Source organism: Hyla sarda, chromosome 5 (genome assembly GCF_029499605.1).
Source record: "Hyla sarda isolate aHylSar1 chromosome 5, aHylSar1.hap1, whole genome shotgun sequence".
Taxonomy (NCBI): Eukaryota; Metazoa; Chordata; class Amphibia; order Anura; family Hylidae; genus Hyla; species Hyla sarda.
The window spans coordinates 309,199,727-309,220,065 of record NC_079193.1 but is presented as its reverse complement, the minus strand read 5'-3'; positions in this window follow the sequence as shown (position 1 = coordinate 309,220,065).

Sequence of the window (20,339 nt, the reverse complement as noted above, 5' to 3'; positions counted from 1 at the left end):
CCATTTCATGGACAAAATGTTCTTGTTCCTTGTTTACTTTATGCCATTACGTTTTACCATGTAAATGTATTTTTGGTGCTTTCCCACCAGTTTAGAGGAACTTTCCTATGTTTGCCCTTGTTATATGAATAAATGCTGGAATCACAGAGTGGACAGATTTAAAGGGGTATTCCAGGATTTTTTTTTATTTGTCTATGCTACAGGGGCTGTATAGTTTGTGTACTTCATAATATAGTGTCTGTACCTGTGTGTGATGTTTTTTTCACAATTCTTATGTGATTTTCACTCCAATATTTATTTTTACCACATACAAAATGACTGTTGTCTCAGATTTTTCCCAGGTTGCAATGCGGCCGAGAACTGACTCATTAGTCTGCTGATGACAGGGAGCCTGTCTGCTTCAATGGATGGAGCGATCGCTTGGTGGGAGAGAGATCAACCTGCAACTAATGCAATGGCTGTAGGCACCCTGATTGAAAACCACAGGTCTTTTGAATGGATGCAGCTCGTTTCAATGGGTGGGGTGGCTGATGTGTGGGAGGGAGGAAAATGGAATCAACTGGCTCCAGTAAGTTAAACAGGTTTGTAAATTACTTCTATTAAAAAAAATCTTAATCCTTTCAGTATTTAAGAGCTGCTGAAGTTGAGTTGTTCTTTTCTGTCTAAGTGCTGTCTGATGACACCTGTCTTGGGAACTGTCCAGAGTAGAAGCAAATCCCCATAGCAAACCTCTTCTACTCTTTGCAGTTCCCGAGACAAGCAGAGATGTCAGCAGAGAGCACTGTTGCCAGACAGAAAAGAACAACTCAACTTCAGCAGCTGATAATTATTAAAAGGATTAAGATTTTTTAATAGAAGTAATTTACAAATCTGTTTAACTTTCTGGAGCCAGAAGTTTTTTCCTGGATGACCCCTTTAATGTAACACCTAAGGAGTGTTCACACAGGGTCATTCTAACACATACAAAAATTGTATAACCCCACAAAATAAGTACATGATGCCCAATTTAAAAAAATATAAAAGTGCAAATTTTATTTAATAATTTTAGGCAAACATTTATCATTAAAGGGATAAATGAAAACTATGAAAAACAGTTACATGATAAATGACATGTCAAAAGTATTCTGAAGATTTTCATCACAATGTATTAGCATTATCAAATAGTGACAACAAGATAAAGGGCAAGTTCATAATACAAGGCAATGGCTCAAAAAAAAAAAAAAATAAGACATAAGATGACACTGACAATGGAGCAAGTGCAACCAAGTCAAAGTGAAGGAAGAAAAAGCATTAAAGGAGAACACCGGATATGAAAACTTATCCCCTATTTTAAGGATAGGGGATACATTTTAGATCGCAGGGGGTCTGACCGCTGGGGCCCCCCACGATCTCCCATACAGGGCCCCGGCAGTCAGCGGAAAGGGGGCGTGTCCTACCACCACATGACATGGCGGCCAATACGCCTTCTCAATACATCTCTATGGGATAGCTGGAGCGCTGCATTCGGCATTCTCTACCTCTGCCATAGAGATGTATTGAGGGGATGTGTCGGCCGCTGCGTCACACCGGATATGAAAACTTATCCCCTATTCTAAGGATAGGGGATACATTTTAGATCGCGGGGGGGTCTGACCGCTGAGGCCCCCCATGATCTCCCATACAGGGCCCCGGCAGTCAGTGGAAAGGGGGCGTGTCCTACCACCACATGACATGGCGGCCAATACGCCTTCTCAATACATCTCTATGGGATAGCTGGAGCGCTGCATTCGGCATTCTCTACCTCTGCCATAGAGATGTATTAACGGGATGTGTCGGCCTCCACGTCATGCGGTGGTCGGACAAGCCCCCTTGCCGCTGACTGCCCAAACCCCATACGAGAGATCGCGGGGGGCCCCAGCGGTCAGACCACCCGCGATCTGAAACGTATCGTATTTTTATGGATGTTTGTTTCTTCCTTATCAATCGTATACGTTTTTTCCTTTGTGCAATTTTTGCATTAATAAAATGTAATTTTACATTATTTTTTTGATAAGTGACTCTATTGTTTCCTCTTTTGTATTTTTCTCTCCCATACATTTCACACAATCACACAAAAGAAGATCTTGCTTTTCTATGTCTTTATGGTACACCTTAAAAAACAGCAGTTGCACAGAAGGCATTATAGAGCAGTATTGACCAGTCTAAGCTATGCAGTTAGCTGGCATAGTCTCTTTACATGTTCTTTGCTGGAGCATACAGCAGCTGGAAGGGTTAAAGGCATAGGCGTGCGCAGCCTATTGCATTAGGGTGTGCACCCTAAAGCACAAACTCACGCCGCACGTGTGCGTAAATATACACACATAGATATATATATATATATATACACACACACACACACACACAAAAATACACTCTTGCTTGCATGCACACATACATAAACAGATAAGACAGCACTAGATTAATCCATTGTCCCCATAGCCAACCCGGATACCAAACATGCAAGAAAGTCCAAGACCACAGCACCAAAATTGGAAAAAAGAGCTATTATTTATTGGTTCCTCAAAAAAAACTTTTGGGGAACCAATAAACTACAGCTCTTTTGCACATATCAGTTTATAATTTTTGGTGCTTTGGTCTTGGACTTTGTTGCAAGACCTGTATACCATATAAGTAATTGTATCCAGGATCATATAAAGGTAGATACCAGCTATACACAGGATCTGTATACCATATAGGTGATTATAGTTACATCTAGGGACTCACAGGTAACATCATTCATCATGTCCTCTTTCCTTTTCTTGTGCATCTGGATCAGACTGACATGTCAACTTCTTCCAGGTAAAAATCGTCTCTTTAGCATCTGCAGGAAAAACATGTTTGACTCTGCATTTTTCCAGTGCAATGCCCTCTCATAATAAAGATAGTAGGTCCCCCATTAAGTAGGCCTATCCCCCACCATAGACCCCCTCAGTAGATAAATACGTCTGATAGTAGGTAGGTTGTTAGCTTGCTAGATAGGTAGGTAGGCAGGTAAGTAGGTAGCTAGCTACATGGGTAGGTTGCAACTATGTCAGTAGCTAGGTATGTTCATAGCTAGGTTGGTTGTTAGCTAGATAGCTTGTTAAGTGTCTAGGTAGATTGTTAGCTAGCTAAGTAGGTAGCCATACATGTAGGTAGTTAGGTTGCTAGGTAGATAGCTAGGTAGGTAGCAAGGTTGGTTATGAGCAACATAGGTGGGTAGCTAGCAAGGTAGCCAGGTAGGCAATTAGCTAGGTAGGTTGTTAGCTAGCTAGGTAGCCATGTAGTTAGGTTGCTAGGTAGATAGATAGCTAGGTAGGTAGTTAGGAAGATGGATAGTTAGGTAAGTAGATATTCAGGTTGCTAGATAGCCAGGTAGGTAGGCAGGCAGCTAGCTTGCTACGTAGGTAGCCAGGTAGTTAGATAGCCAGGGAAGTAGCTACCGAGGTAGGTAGGTTGTTACCTAGATTGTTAGGTAGGTATTAACACTTTTCAGGTTAAAATGGTGGGTCTCCCAGTACATTAATAATATAGACACTGATTTGAATAGGGACCTTCCATACAATAAAATATACCTTTTATTACGTTCCAATAAAATATCAACTTACACTACAAAATATACAGGCTGCCACCGGTCACCTATGGATTAGCACACATTTATCTTATTGCACTTGAGTATAAGTAGTCTCTCAGGATAAACTCCATATAAAGTGCAAAAACAGTGTATAAAAACACACAAAATATACACACAAAAAATTCCAACAGGAGGTATGGTCCAGGTTTATCTTCTGTTCTGTACATGACATAAATTCCTTTATCCCCAGAATGAATGTAGTCAGATACAGTAAATAAACAGAGTTACATGTGAACAGTGGCATAAATGAGAACATTGATGCATAAAAGGAATTTATGTCATCAGCTCTGACCGATAGTGAGAACAGAATAGAAGATAAACCTGGACCATCCCTCCCGTTGGAATTCTTTGTGTATATATCTTCTGTGTTTTTATACACTGTTTTTGCACTTTATATGGAGTTTATCCTGAGAGACTATGTATACTCAAGTGCAATATGATAAATGCGTGCTAAACCATAGGGGACAGCCTGTTTATTTTGTAGTGTAAGTCAATATTTAACCCCTTAAGGACGCAGCCCATTTGGGCATTAAGGATGCAGACAATTTTGTTTTTAAGTTTTCGTTTCCTCGCCTTCAAAAAATCATAACTCTTTTATATTTTCATCCACAGACTAGTATGAGGGCTTGTTTTTTGCATGACAAGTTGTCCGTTGTAATGCCATCACTCACTTTACCATAAAATGTATGGAGCAACCAAAGAAATACTATTTGTGTGGGGAAATTAAAAAGAAAACCGCAATTTTGTTAATTTTGGAAGGTTTCGTTTTCACGCCGTACAATTTACGGTAAAAATGACATGTGTTCTTTATTCTTTGGGTCAATAAGATTAAAATGATACCCATGATAACATACTTTTCTATTACTGTTGCGCTTAAAAAAAATCACAAACTTTTTAATCAAATTAGTACGTTTAAGATAACCCTATTTTGAAGACGTATAACTTTTTCATTTTTCCGTATAAGCGGCGGTATGAGGGCTAATTTTTTGTGCCGTGATCTTTACTTTTCATTGATACCATATTTACTTATATAAAACATATAAAACTTTCAATACATTTTTTATAAAAAATTTTTGGAATAAAATGTTACAAAAAAAACTGCTATTTTGGACTTTTAGTTTTTTTACGTTCACACCGTTCACCGTACGGTATCATTAACATTTTATTTTAATAGTTCAGATATTTACGCATGCGGCGATACCAAATTTGTATGTAAAGTATTTTTTTTTTACTTTTTTGGGGTGAAATAGGGAAAATCGAACAATTTTCGTTTTTATTGGGGGAGGGGGTTTTTCACATTTTTTTAACTTTACTTTTTTACTTTTATTTTTACACTTTAATAGTCCCCATAAGGGACTATTTATCGCAATAATTTGATTGCTAATGCTGTTCAGTGCTATGTATAGTACACAGCACTGATCAGTATTATCGGTCATCTTCTGCTCTGCGGGAAGGCAGATCAGAGCAGAAGACTCCCGGAAGGCAGCGGAGGCAGGTGAGGGGACCTCCGTCTGCCGTGCTGTATGATCGGATCGCCGCGGCAGCGCTGTGGGTGATCCGATCATCCATTTAAGTGACCGCGATGCTGCAGATGCCGTGATCTGTATTGATCACGGCATTTGAGGGGTTAATGGCAGACATCCGCAGGATCGCGGATGTCCACCATTACCGGCGGGTTCCTGGCTGCGATCAACAGCCGGAACCTGCCGCGCAGGATCAGGGCATGCTTAGGACGTATATGTACGCCCGGTGCGTTAAATACCACGTCATCAGGACGTACATTTACGTCCTTCGTCGTTAAGGGGTTAAATGGAACTTAATAAAAGGTATGTTTTATCATATGGAAGGTCCCTATTCAAATCAGTGCCTATAAGGTATGTAGGTTGGTTTTTAGCTAGCTAGGTCAGTTGGTAGCTAGGTGGATTGGTAGTTGATAGCTAGGTAGATAGCATGTAGGCAAAGTCAGATCACAATACACAGTGTTACTTCACACTTTGTATGTTTAGTTCACAAATAGAGCAACTGATAGAGTCACTTCATACAATCATAGATGCAGAGCCTCTAGTGTTATTCAAAGTGCATATATAATTAGGTGTTACTGTTTCACATTTTGTGTAAACTGCGCATTCATAAACATAAGATGCATAACTTTGCCTTGATGTCAGGACCCTTGTATAATTGCACAAAGTCCTGTGTATTACATTGGGTCCCTATATTAGCACCAGGTAATGTATTCACTGTTCACGTCCCAACACTGCGCTATTGCATTAGTGCCCGTCACTGGTGGCCCGTGAAGCGATATTAGAAGAATAAACGCTACAACGTGATCCCTGATTAGTTGAAGCGGATGAAACACGTAGGATCGCCTATGGCAATGTGAACGGAGCCCAAATACTTGAAACCAGCTACCACTACCTAGGAAACAGCGAAGTGCAATGGCATAGTGTTATACAATCTGCAGCCAATGCATAACAAAGGAAGCTGTGCACATATGTGGATTAGGAAATGGAGTGAGGGGCACTAGTGCAATAGCGCAGTGTTGGGACATCTGCAATAAAGTGAACAGTGAATACATAACCTGGTGCTAATATAGGGACCCCATGTAATACACAGGACTTTGTGCAATTATACAAGAAGGGTCCTGACATCAAGGCAAAGTTATGCACCTTATGTTTATGAATGCGCAGTGTATACAAAAAAAAGTAACACCTAAGTATATATGCACTTTGAATAACACTAGAGCAGTGGTCTTCAACCTACGGAGCTCCAGATGTTGCAAAACTACAACTCCCAGTATGCCCTGACAGCCGTTGGCTGTCCAGGCATGCTAGGAGTTGTAGTTTTGCAACATCTGGAGGTCCGCAGGTTGGAGACGACTGCACTAGAGGCTCTGCATCTATGATTGTATGAAGTGCACTCCATCAGTTGCTCTATTTGTGAACTAAACATACACCACCCCACACGACTCCCCATTCCAGAGTACCAAAGAAAATAACAAAAAATACTCACCTAGTCCCACGCAGCGATCTCCAGAAGAGCCGGGCCGCGTTCTCTCTTCTCCACAGTGCAGGCGCTGATGATTGACATCATCGGCGCCTGCGTCTGGGAAGAGGTCACGGCCTTCTCTGAACTCTGTGCGCACACAGTTCAGAAGCTCCGGCCTTGAGTGAACAGCTATGAATGCCTCCCTGGGTTAAATAGACCCAGGGAGCATATAATACAGCAAAGTCTGCGGGCAGAACTGGGGAGGATTACCCCATGATCTGTCCCCCGGCATGATTTTCTGGGGGGGATGTGTCCCCCCCGGTTCCTACGCTCCCTGGATATCCCGAATGTGACGGGAGCCTGGGCTTGATTAGGGTTTGCCCAGGCACACCCCGCACACCCTGTGCGCACGCCTATGGTTAATGGGTTAAGATTTTTATATAGAAGTAATTTACAAATCTGTAAAATTTTCTTGCACCAGTTGATTTTAAAAAAATAGTTTTCCACCAATTTTAAGTATTTTGAAGTATTATATTGCAAGTGTATTACTGAAACAAAGTAAGTGTCGGCAGATAAGAACCATTTGGTCTATCTACCGTACCCAATATCCTGAATACTATTCTACTGTATACTGGAGCGTACTGTGCACACAACTTTTACTACTTCCTAGTTTCAGGGCAGAAGTGGATAACATGCGTTAGGCATACAGCATGTTGTCAACCCCATATACGGTCCAATCCTAAGTGGCTACTCTGTTGGTGGAGGTGGACACCTTCATGTGTAAAGCAAATGAAGCAATACTGTTAAATTAGATCTTTCCTGTTTAAAAGAGCCTATTATAGAAGTTTTTATAGTAATTTATGTTTAAGGTAATTTCAGAACATGTTCAGTGTATGCAGAGCGTTTCATGAGTAAATAAAGGCATCTATTATCTCTGTAGGGATGTTTCTTATAAGAACCACAGGAAGGTAATGTTATCCTTTTAATAATGTATGATGAATACTTATAGAAAAGATAAAAAGGAAGTTCCAAACAAAGTAAATGTTTTGCATCATATCATGTAACTGTAATAGCAGACAGTTATACAGTCAGGTCCATAAATATTGGGACATCAACACAATTCTAACATTTTTGGCTTTATACACCACCACAATGGATTTAAAATGAAACGAACAAGATGGGCTTTAACTGCAGACTGTCAGCTTTAATTTGAGGGTATTTATAACCAAATCAGATGAACGGTATAGGAATTACAACAGTTTGCATATGTGTATCCCACTTGCTAAGGGACCAAAAGTAATGGAACAATTGGCTTCTCAGCTGTTCCATGTCCAGATGTGTGTTATTCCCTCAGTATCCCAATTAAAATGAGCAGATAAAAGGTCCAGAGTTCATTTCAAGTGTGCTATTTGCATTTGGAATATGTTGCTGTCAACTCTCAAATGAGATCCAAAGAGCTGTCACTATCAGTGAAGCAAGCAATCATTAGGCTGAAACAACAAAACAAACCCATCAAAGGGATAGCCAAAACATTAGGCATGGCCAATTCACACGCTAGTGAATAGAGCTCCATCTCCACGGCAGTAAACAGGGGGTTTTACACTACCTTTATGGGAGCCCGACGGTCAGGAAGGGGCCGAAAGCTGCGAGGACCGCCTCAACCACCTCCGGTCCCAATCCACAACTTCTTCACCCCACTACAGGGTCTTGCTGAGCCACCAGGCCTCATGCCGGGGCAATCCAAGATGGCGCGGGCTCCCCTGAATGACGCGCCGCCTGCTCTGTCTCCCCTGGTCACCAGACAGAGTGCGACACAGGCCGGGACCGCACCACTCAAGTCCCACCTCCCGGCCCTCCTGGACCTGCCGGTGACAACGCCAGCACGCCGGAACCCTACCTGCCGTTCAGGGTCTCCACAGGGGTCAGCCAGGACTCCCCTGCAGCAGCCTCCTTCTCAGCAGCCGGCCGCCGTGGGGCAGATATCACTTGTCGCACCATCGGAGCCTGCAGCTGCGGACAGCCTGGAGCGGCTCTCCCTCTCAGTGGACTCTGACAGAGGGATGGAGTGGGAGCTGACAGATGTTGCACCTCCAGCGGAGACAGCGGTAGGTGCACTGGGGGCTCCAGAACACCTGAACCTACCGGCTACCACCGGGCCCCCCTCCCTGGTCTTCTCTGATCTGGGGGAACTATCTCCATCCCCATGCTTCCCCTCCCTGTTCAGGAGCCAAGAGAGGTCCCCCGCTCACCAGCTGCACCCTTCCCTGCAAGACTTGGGTTCCCAGCAGTACTTTGGGGGGACGGTGGCTACTCACCCTCACTGCCTCTACCTGACCCGGCAACAGCACAATCCGCAGTGGTGGTCCCTCGCTATATTCCTCAGGGACAAGCCTGCACGCCTACAGCCTGACCGTCCCACCAACTCACCTGCAGGAGTGGGTGACCTGTTATCCATGTCTCTACCCCCACCTGATCGGGCAGTAGCCCTGCTCAAGGGACATCCTGAGCTTCAGGTGCTTTTGGCGCTCCTTCCTACCAAAGGAGACATGTCAGCTATGGCTTTAGACCTGAAATATGCCTGGCGTCAGGACCTGCAGCCAGTCAAGCGTGATGTTGCAGACCTCCAGGGCAGAGTACGGGCCCTTGAAAGCTTCCAGTCTACTATCCTTGACTCTATGCGTGATATGCAGACCACTTTGAGTGCCCATTCCTCCATACAGCTGTCTTTGTCAGACCACCTAGACGAAGCCGCCGTAACAATGTCCGAATGCGCTGTCTCCCGGAGGCCACTCAAACCCAAGACCTCCTCCCTACAGTAGTGGGTATTTTCAACATGCTGCTGGGTCGCCCACCGGACGCACATATTGAAATCGATAGGGCTCAGAGAGCTCCAAGTACTAACCCTGCCCGTCCAAGGGATGTTATCTGCCGCGTCCACAGGTATGCCCTAAAGGAACAGATCATGCTCAAAGTGAGGCAAAGAGGAGAAGTGGACTTTGACGGTGCCACCCTGCAATTATACCCTGACCTGTCAAGACGCACCCTCCGCCAACGGGCGTTCCTGCGGCCCCTGCTGTGGGTACTCCAGGACCGACAGATCCCCTACCGGTGGGGCTTCCTCTTCACCCTACACACCAATGCTGGAGACGCTGCAGCCTCCCTCCAGTCACCCGGTAATCTCCCCACATTTCTTTCCACCCTCGGTTTGCCGCCCATGTCACTCCCGGATTGGGTCGACTTCTTGAAGGATCCTTATGCCACTCTCCCAACCCCAGGTTCCTCCCAGCGGGCTCCTACCAGGCACCCTAATCCCGGTTGGCCGTTGCCGCAATGCCCCCGAAGGGCACGTCACCAGTTAACAAGTCCACCGCCAGAATTGTAAGGACTAAGACTATGCCCCACATGTCACTGGACAACTCTGACACATCCTTGTAGAGACTGTCCAGTACCCACCCATGTTGGACCTCCCCAGGAAGTCTGCCTTGGTTGCTAGTTAAAGGGGTTATCCAGGAAAAACTTTTTTTTATATATCAACTGGCTCCAGAAAGTTAAACAGATTTGTAAATTATCAATACAGTGGAGAGTTAGAAATAATCGTCACTCACCGGTCTTCTCTAAAATCAGCTTCTTTATTAGTACATACTCACAACATGAAATGCAGTCAGGGAGAGGGATCAGTGCGGGGGGGGGGGGGGGTAAGTAGTAGGCAACAGACTCTGTTTCGCTCGGTTACACGAGCTTCATCCGGCCATATCTACCTGGAACTCTGTGCTGCTTCTTATACAGGTGGGTGGCCAATCTGAGGAGCTCTGGACCGCCCTCCTTACCTGACGTACTTGGCGAGTCCTCGATAGAGTCTCGTCATAGGCTAACCGTCGCCATTTTTGTAAGTACATCAGTATAAGTAAGCATATACATAGAAACTTGTATATGGACTGGGACTATGCCTTGTTTGGAGATGGACGTCCACTCTCCACTCGTGTTGAGACTGACTGTTGCTCATCTACATAGGACTGTCTTGGTGCCTTTCCTTGTTTACCAGTTAAGTTGTCTTATCTTCTCGCTCCTCTTCCACCTTCCCCTCCCGCCCCCCTTTTTTTTCCCTCTGCCCCCTGTCTCCCCTTCCCTCCCCCCTATCCTCACCCCTCCCGTTCCCCCTCCCCTTCATCCATCACTCCCCCCCTTGCTTCTCCCCCCAACAACTCCCCCCCTTGCCCCTCCCCCCGGCCCACTCCCCTCCGGGTCCCCTTCCTTGCCGTCACTACTCCCCTTAACATTAGTACACAATAGCCCCCCCCCCCCACGAGAGTACTACTCATGTCTCACCTTGGCCATGGACGGACCTTAGAGCTCTCTCCCAGGGTTGGTACTACAGCCTCCTTAACCTCCTGAATTGCTTGTTCACAGCGTCTGACCCCCTCCGACGCTCCCCCCTCCCCCCACTTAGGGTCGGTGTGAGTCTCTCACACCTGTCTGGCAGACGGACCTTTACTCTGCCACTAGTGACACCTCGCAAGACTACTTGCTTTGTTTGATTTCTTGGTTATTGTTTTTTTGTTTCACCTTCCTCTGTTCTTGTTCCCCTCCTCTAGCTCTTCCTGCTCTCACTCTTCTCTCTCCCTCTAGGACCCACGGATACCCAGACATCTTCTCGTCTGCCTGTACCCTGCCTCGGTCCTTGACCTGCCGAATGCTCTGCTGCACCCATGTCGGAGATTAAGCTGGCCACCTTGAAAGTTCAGGGCTTCAACGTGCCAGAGAAAAGATCCCAAATTATGTACCACATGCACAAATGGAAGGTTAGCATTCTCTGTCTCCAGGAGACGCACTTTAAAACAGGCCATATCCCTGACAGACTGAGCCGCTACTTCCCCACCTGGTATCCCAGTCCACACCCATCATCCCGCTCAAGGGGCGTCCCTATCGGTTTTCACCGATCTCTTCCCTTTTCTGTACAAGTGGTTCGAGCTAATCCGGAGGCTAGGTACCTCTTTGTCCGGGGTGAGATTCTGGACCAGGTGGTGACAGTGGCTGCTATTTATGCTCCCAATACCTCCCAAGTCCCCTTCCTCCTTCGGACTCTAGAAGACCTCTCCTCTTTCTACCATGGTATGTTGCTGCTATGTGGTGACCTTAACCTCCCTCTCCACCTGTTGCTGGACATGTCTCCGCAATCGCCAACTTAGTAGCCTGAAGCACTGTCTACATTCCCTACAATTGTGCGATGCGTGTGGTGTACAGCATCCGGGGGATCGGGACTACACCCATTACTCTAGCCCCCATGGGACCTACAGTAGGCTGGATTACATTTTCCAACCACACTACTACCTTCCCCGACTATCCTCAACACAGATAGGAAACCTCTTCCTCTCTGACCATGCTCCAGTCTTTTGCACAATCCGAATGCCCTCCCTCACTGCCCCACAGTTCTCTTGGCGTCTTAACGAGTCCCTCCTCATGGACCCTCTCTGCTTTGGAGACCTGAGAGTTGCGATTACCAACTTTCAGACAGACCATGCTACGGATAGTACGCGGCTTCCGACGCAATGGGAAGCGCTTAAATGCGTGGTAAGCTGCAGCACCTCTTCGCAGGACCTGCACGTCCTGGAAACCCAACATAAGCGTAAGCAACAGGAATCCACGTTGAGGGACCTCCTTAAGACACGCCATGCCATTCAAGACCTATTGAACGACTCCTACAAGCAATACCGTCAGCGATGTTCACGAGCCTTTTATGAATGGGGCAACAAACCAGGCAGATACCTAGCATGGGCTCTTAGGGAAAAGCGTACCACATTATACGTCCCCTCAATCTGCTCACCGAGCGGTGTTAAGTCGCACCTCACTACTGATATACTTCGGGCCTTTGAACGTTATTACACTGACCTTTATAACCGTCCACGACCCACATCTCCCCCCCTGACGCCCCTACCGCCCATCTCCCTCCAGGACTACATAAGCCAAACCGCCCTCACCCGCCTATCCGACTCCTCCATTGAAGCGCTGGAGGCACCTTTTACTGAAGAGGAGATCGCGCAAGCGATAACCGCTCTGCCCTCGGGTAAAAGCTCTGGACCCGACAGGTACATGGCTAAATTCTTCAAATCCCTCAAAGATGTCCTGCTCCCCATCCTTTGCAGCCCCTTTAATTGTATTGCCCCGGGGTCGGGCTTCCCCCCCCGCTCCTTCCTTAGTGCGTATATCACGGTCATAACGAAGGAGGGCCGAGACCACCAACCTGTGTGCCAGTTACCACCCTATATCTCTCCTAAATACCGACAAGAAAATGTTCGCAAAACTACTTGCTGATCAACTGGCGGCTGTCCTTGGACCCCTGATCCACCCTGATCAATCAGGCTTCCTCCGGACTAGGGAGGCACGTGACCATACGGTCCGGGCCTTTTCCATCATACACAGGGCTTCTGCCAGTAGGCGACCCCTGATGCTCCTCTCCCTAGATGCTGAAAAGGCTTTTGATCGGGTGGATTGGGGGTTCATGGAGGCCTCCTTGGTGCAGATTGGTTTGGGTCCTTCCATGCTGAGTCATGTGGTGGCGCTCTACAGCGACCCTCAAGCCCGTGTGAGTGTCAATGGCTCTCTTTCCTCCCCGATTCCCAACGGTACGCGCCAGGGTTGCCCGCTCTCCCCCCTTCTCTACGTACTTTGTATGGAGCACCTTTTAATTGCGCTCCGGAAGGATCCAGATATCAAGGGATTTTCCCTGGGGGGTGACGTGCATCTCTGCTCTGCATTCGCGGACGACCTACTTCTTTATCTTTCCTCCCCTCACACGTCCCTGCCGGCGGCTCTGCGCACCCTTCAGACCTACTCCCATTTCAGTAATCACAAGCTCAACATGACTAAAAGTGTAGCTCTACCAATCGCCCTTCCTGAACTGGACATCGCCCGCATACGTAGAGAACACCCACTCCAATGGGCCCCGAGATCAATCAAATATCTGGGGGTCCATGTTCTGAGAAATCTTTCTGATGCATTCACTCTTAACTTCTCATCCCTGCTCTCCACCCTCGAGAGGGACCTGACGAGATGGTCGGCTGGCACCTTTTCCTGGCTTGGAAGAGCCAACATTCTTAAAATGAATGTTCTCCCACGCTTGTTATACCTCTTCCAAGCAGTCCCCGTTGCCATCCCCCTTCCCTTTTTCCGTAAGTTAGACTGTCTGATCCGCTCGTTTGTCTGGGCGAGGCTGCCATCTAGGATATCCAGGCAAGTGCTGATGAGAAGGAAGCAAGCGGGTGGACTGGCAGTCCCAGACTGCCGTTCTTACTACATCGCTGCTACCTTGACGAGATTCCTGGATTTCTTCCATGGCCGAACCACAAAGCGATGGGTTGCAGCGGAATTACTTGAATCCACCTTTGAACCCGCGACATACCCCTGGCTTCCCGGAGGAGCTATCCCAGTAGGCACGTTCCGCTCCTTACCATGGGTGACCAGGGAACTCCTCATGACCCTTAGACGCTACGTACCCTGTCTATTCTCCCCTGACGGCCCCCTGACTCCAGTACTTGGCAACCCCCTTTTCCTACCCGGGATGATGTGTGCCTAATTTCTCGGATTCACCGCCCCCCTGACTCTGCCTTTGAGGACTTTCCTAGCGGGGTCCACACTACACCCATATGAAGACCTCGTACCAATGCACCACCACACGCCTGCTAGACAGATGCAATATCTTCAACTCGGAAGAGGGACTGCGGACAGAAATCTTAATTTGACCAGACCCCTTCTTCCCTTTGAATAGTTGTGCACCTCCACCTCCCCGGTGTCTAGAGCGGTATCTCAGCTATACAGTCTCCTCCTTGAGGAGCCCCCTGCGTTTGTGACGGCCTAGGAGAGGGAGCTGCACACGTCCTATGCACCTGCGTATTGGTCTGCGGCCCTTCTTCGGTGCCATAAATTATCGATCTCCTGTAGAGCCCAAGAAACTAATTATAAGATTGTATCCAGATGGTACAGAGTCCCCGCGCTGCTACATATCATGTATCCATCGGTATCGAGTCTATGCTGTCGCTGTGGAGGGGCTCAAGGCACCATGTCCCACATCTGGTGGTCCTGTCCCTCCTTACAAACTTTCTGGTCGGTTGTGGTCTCCCGTATAGCCACTGTGACCGGAGTGACCTATCTTAACGCCCGGAAAGTCCTCCTCTTGTCCATCATGCCCGCGGCTAGGCAATCCACTTTCCAAAACTCTAGCTCAATTTATGCTAATGGCTGCAAGGTCTGTGATTCCTAGACACTGGAAAGATCCCCTCCCGCCCACAGTCTCAGAATGGTACCTGGAGATACTCTTCATTTGCCGTATGGAGGAACTAATGGCTGACTCTTTGGGCTGCAACGAAAAATACATGGTGACCTGGAGACCTTGGCTGGCATTCCTTGAAACCCCCCTTTACAGAGTGGAGTAACGCCTTATAAATTCCCCCTGGAGTGGATCTCTTCTCTGGACACGTTCCCTGTCGTTCTGACGAATTGGCAACCGATCAGAACCGCGCCAATGGTGGCTGGCGATCGGTGGGTCAGTTTTTTGTCTCTTGCCCTTGATTACTCATGCCTGTTCTTTCTTCCTTCCTCGCTACCCCCCCCCCTCCCTCCTCCACCCACCTCCCTCAGTTTCCCTTCTCCCCTTCCACCCCCCCTCTTTCTCTCACTGTGCTCTTACTCTTTTTTCCCCTCTCCTGCCCTGTCTGTATGTTCTCCAGTGCAGCTCCTTAACTTGCCATAACATTGCTCCTTCACTTTCTATGCCTGACCACGCATGTTGTCTGATGCTAAACTCTGTTGTGGATATTGCTTACCTTTTGTGATGCACAAACGGTGATTGAGAAACCCTATATGTGTATGCTGGTTTCACTGCGCTGGATCTGATATTTTGCGATTTTTACTTCCATGTTTTTGTTTCAATAAAAAAATTTTAATGTAAAAAAAAAAATTCTGACCAAAGAATTCTTTCCCTGGTGAAGAAAACCCCCTTCACAACAGTTGGCCAGATCAAGAACACTCTCCAGGAAATAGGTGTATGTGTGTCAAAGTCATCAATCAAGAGAAGACTTCCCCAGAGTGAATACAGAGGGTTAACCACAAGATGTATACCATTGGTGAACCTCAAAAACAGGAAAGCCAGATTAGAGTTTGCCAAACAACATCTAAAAAAGCCTTCACAGTTCTGGAATAACATCCTATGGACAGATGAGACCAAAAACAACTTGTACCAGAGTGATGAGAAGAGTATGGCGAAGGAAAGGAACTGCTCATCATCCTAAGCATACCACCTCATCATTAAAGCATGGTGGTGGTAGTGTCATGGTGTGGGAATGTATGGCTGCCAATGGAACTGGTTCTCTTGTATTTATTGATGTTGTGACTGCTGACAAAAGCCACAGGATGAATTCTAAAGTGTTTCGGACAATATTAACTGCTCATATTCAGCAAAATGCTTCAGAACTCATTGGACAGCGCTTCACAGTGCAGATGGAAAATGACCCAAAGCATACTGCAAAAGAACCAAAGAGTTTATTAAGGGAAATAAGTGAAATGTTATGCAATGGCCAAGTCAATCACTTGACCTGAATCCGATTGAGCATACATTTCACTTGCTGAAGAGAAAACTGAAGGGAAAATGCTCCAAGAACAAGCAGGAACTGAAGACAGCTGCAGTAGAGGCCTGACAGAGCATTATCAGGGATGAAACCCAGCGTCTGGTGATGTCTATGCGTTCCAGACTTCAGGCTGGAATTAACTGCAAAGTATTAAAAATTGAAAGTTTGATTTATGATTATTATTCTGTCCCAGTTGGGGCATAAGCCACAATGAAAAAAAACTTTTGTACTCAACCATGTTTTTGAATTGCCCATTTTGTTAGGAGGAGATTTGATAGAGGGGGCTACTGTTATCTCCAGGGGCTTTAGTGTATATCACGGGGGGGGGGTGGGGGGGGGTGGGGGGGGTGTTCCGGTAATGACTATATGTAAAAAAGCATTAGAAGATGAGATTATTAATGACAATGAATATAAATGTATAACTGGTACCCCAGAGTGGCTACCAGTTTTCTTTTGCTTGCCCAAAACTCATAATTGTTTAATTAACCCACCGGATCGACCAAAAGTCTCTGGGATAGGCTCGATGACTTTGAACCTATCCCAGTATGTAGACAGATTTTTGCAGCCATTTGTACCGAGCACTAGATCCTACCGTAAGGACACTATGCAAATAGTAGCTATTTTAGAATCCTTTAAATGGACAGAAAACCACATATTAGTCACATTAGATGTTTCTTCTCTTTATACAATCAGAAGTCACAATCTAGGAATAGCAGCCATTAAAAAAAATTCTCACTCAAGGACACATTAAAACACCACAAATTGATTATATCACTACAGCTATTTATTTCATTTTAACACACATTATTTTTACTTTGATGGTGATTATTATTTTCAGTTGGCTGGTACCGCCATGGGCACAAATATGCGCCAAGTTATGCCAATCTATTTATGGCAGCATCGGAAGAATAATACATCAATCCCCACCTTGGCGCAAATCTGGTGCTCTGGAAAAGATATAGACAACATTATTTTGATTTGGGATGGGTCTTTCACTGATTTAGAAATATTTATTCACAATCTTAACACTAATAGTCACTATCTTAATTTCACAGCTTGTGTTAGTAAAGAATCTGTCACCTTTCTGGACCTAAAAATAAAGGTAAATCTGGATAAATTGGTATGCAATATCTTAAAAAAAACCTACGGCAAAAAACAGCTACATTGGCTATAATAGCTGCCATCAGCCAAGATGGCTGATGAATGTGCCTAAGGGCCAATACCGACGGCTAAAACGAAATTGTACTTCCAACATTACTTTTTTGGAGGAAGCAGAAACACTTACAACTTTATTCAAAGAGAAAAATTATCCAGATTTCCTTTTAAAAAAAATCTTTGGACCAAGTGAAACAGCTAGATAGATCCTCATTTTTTACACCCAAGGAAACCAACTCTAATTCTCCTGACCATAATGTAAAAATTATCTTACCCTATAATTGTGAACACAAAAAAGTTGAAAAAATCATCAACAAGCATTGGCACATAATTAAACAAGATAAAGAGTTAGGTTGGTCATTACCGGACCACCAACCTGTGATATACACTAAAGTCCCTAGTTTGGAGATAACAGTAGCCCCTTCTATCAAATCTCCTCCTAACAAAATGGGCAATTCAAAAACATGGTTGAGTACAAAAGGTTTTTTTCATTGTGGCTTATGCCCCAACTGTTTAAAAACAAAAGGTCCTAAAAAAAATACTGACGTTATCGCATGTAGCAATAACTTTAAATGGTTAATAGAAGACCATATATCCTGTAATACAAGTGGAGTTCTATACTTAATACAATGTAGCTGTAAAAAGCAATATATAGGGAGGACCAAAAAGAGGGACAACCTCTTTTGACTGAACCTTGTTTGGCTGTGGACTATTACTGTGGCTACTCATCAGCTTTTACAGACAACTGTCAGGTACTCACAATTAACCCTTACACAAAATTTAAATGCACTATAGGCAAAACATAATAAAATAAAAATTTTAATGAAGATGCAATAAAACTTTTGGTTAGATACAGGCACCTTAGGGGGCAGCAAACACACAAACAAAGTTCAGGTATTGAAGATGTTCCTGCTCTGGGACACTACATGTAATTTTAATGGTATGTTTATTTGAACAGTAAGTAACAGAATAATAACAAAAAATAAACTATTTTCAAATACGTAATAAATTGATTTACTTTTAATTATTTGACCCCTTTGCAAAACATTACTTATTGCTTGGTGGCAAACCCCTTGTTGGCAATCACAGAGGGGAGATGTTTCTTGTAGTTGGCCACCAGGTTTATACACATCCAAGGTTCTCATCCAAAAGTTTAGGATACATGGCCCCATCCATCGTTCCTTTGATGCAAAGAAGTTGTCTTGCCCACCCAAAAGCATAATGTTTTCACCTCCATGTTTGACGGTGGGGATGGTATTCTTGGAGTCATAGGCAGCATTCCTTTTCCTCCAAACACTGCTAGTTAAGTTGTTGCCAAATAGCTCTCTCATCTGAACACAACACTTTCACCCAGTTCTCCTCTGAATCATTCAGATGTTCATTGGCAAATTGGCCTGTACATGTGCTTTCTTAAGCAGGGGGACCCTGCGGACACTACAGTATTTCAGTCCTTCATGGCTTAGGGCGTTACCATTAGTTTTTTTGTGACTATGGACCCAGCTGCCTTGATATCATTGACAAAATTCCCCTGTGTAATTCAGTGCTAATTCCATTCTCCTGATCATTAAAACTTCATGAGGTGAGATCTTACATGAAGCCCTAGACCGAAAGACATAGGGGGAGATTTATCAAAACCTGTGCAAAGGAAAAGTTGCCCAGTTGCCGATAGCAACCAATCAGATTGCTTATTTAATTTTGCAGAAGCCTTGTTAAAAATGAAAGAAGCGAGCTGATTGGTTGCTATGGGCAACTGGGCAACGTTTCCTCTGCACAGCTTTTGATAAATCTCCCCCATAGAGTTATTTTGTGTTTCTTCCATTTCTGAATAGTCGCATTAACTGATGCAAACTTCTCACCAAGCTTCTTGGTGATGGTCTTGTAGCCCATTCCAGCCTAGTGTAGGTCTAAAATCTTGTGCCTGACATCCGTGGACAGCTCTTTGGTCATTGTGGAGAGTTTGTAATATGATTGATTGATTGATTGATTGATTTTCTCTGTGGACGGGTATCTTTTTAACAGGTAACAAGCTAAGATTAGGAACACTTCCTTTTAGAGAGTGCTCCTAATCTCAGTTTGTTACCTGTATAAAAGACACCGGGGAGCAAGAAATCTTGCTGATTGATAGAGGATAGTAAAGATAGATAGGAGTAAAATGCATTGTGAAAAATCTGTTGTATAACTGAACAAGAGATTTTTTTAATAGCTTTCAAATCTGCTACAAAACAAATGTGCGTGGTCATGAACTTAAGTAGTTCAGTCAATATGTTACTTGTTTTATTGGTATGGTATTGTTTATTGTAATTATAATGTTCTATATTTATAACGGGGTTGTCCAGGTATAGCATTTCTTAAAAAATATTGGTGCGAGTGGTATAAAATCAACATTTAACCACTTGGCGACTGCCTGTAGACTTTAGATGTCTGGGCGATTAACTGTAAAAGTTCAGCATGAAGAGTATTGCGACAGCATGGAAATCATGCCTGCTTCTGTTTGACTACCCAATCACTGTATATGACCTTATGGGAGGGGGTCACACGATAAAAAACTAAAATTCTGTATATACAGTATATAAAATGAAACAAAATTCAAATGCAATTGGAAACCTTATTTAAAGATTACCTGTCATCAAACCATATTTTCTAAACTAACTCAGATTTTATTCCCTAACTACTCCCAACACCCCTCCTGCCCTTAAAAAATGTTTTCCAAGCTTTAAAAAGCTGTGTATCATACCTTTCCCCTTGCTCACATTGTGTGAGCTCCCGGCAGGAGAAAGTGGGCGTTCCCCAGCAGGTGCAACGTGACAACAATATATTAAAAGTTTAGTTTGGTGACAGGTACTCTTTAAAGAGTAGCTCCCATCATCCTTTTTTTTTTACTGTCGCTGCCTATTGCCCATCTATCGCTAACCCCCTCCCTGTCTTTAATTTTTTTTTTTTACTATATTAAA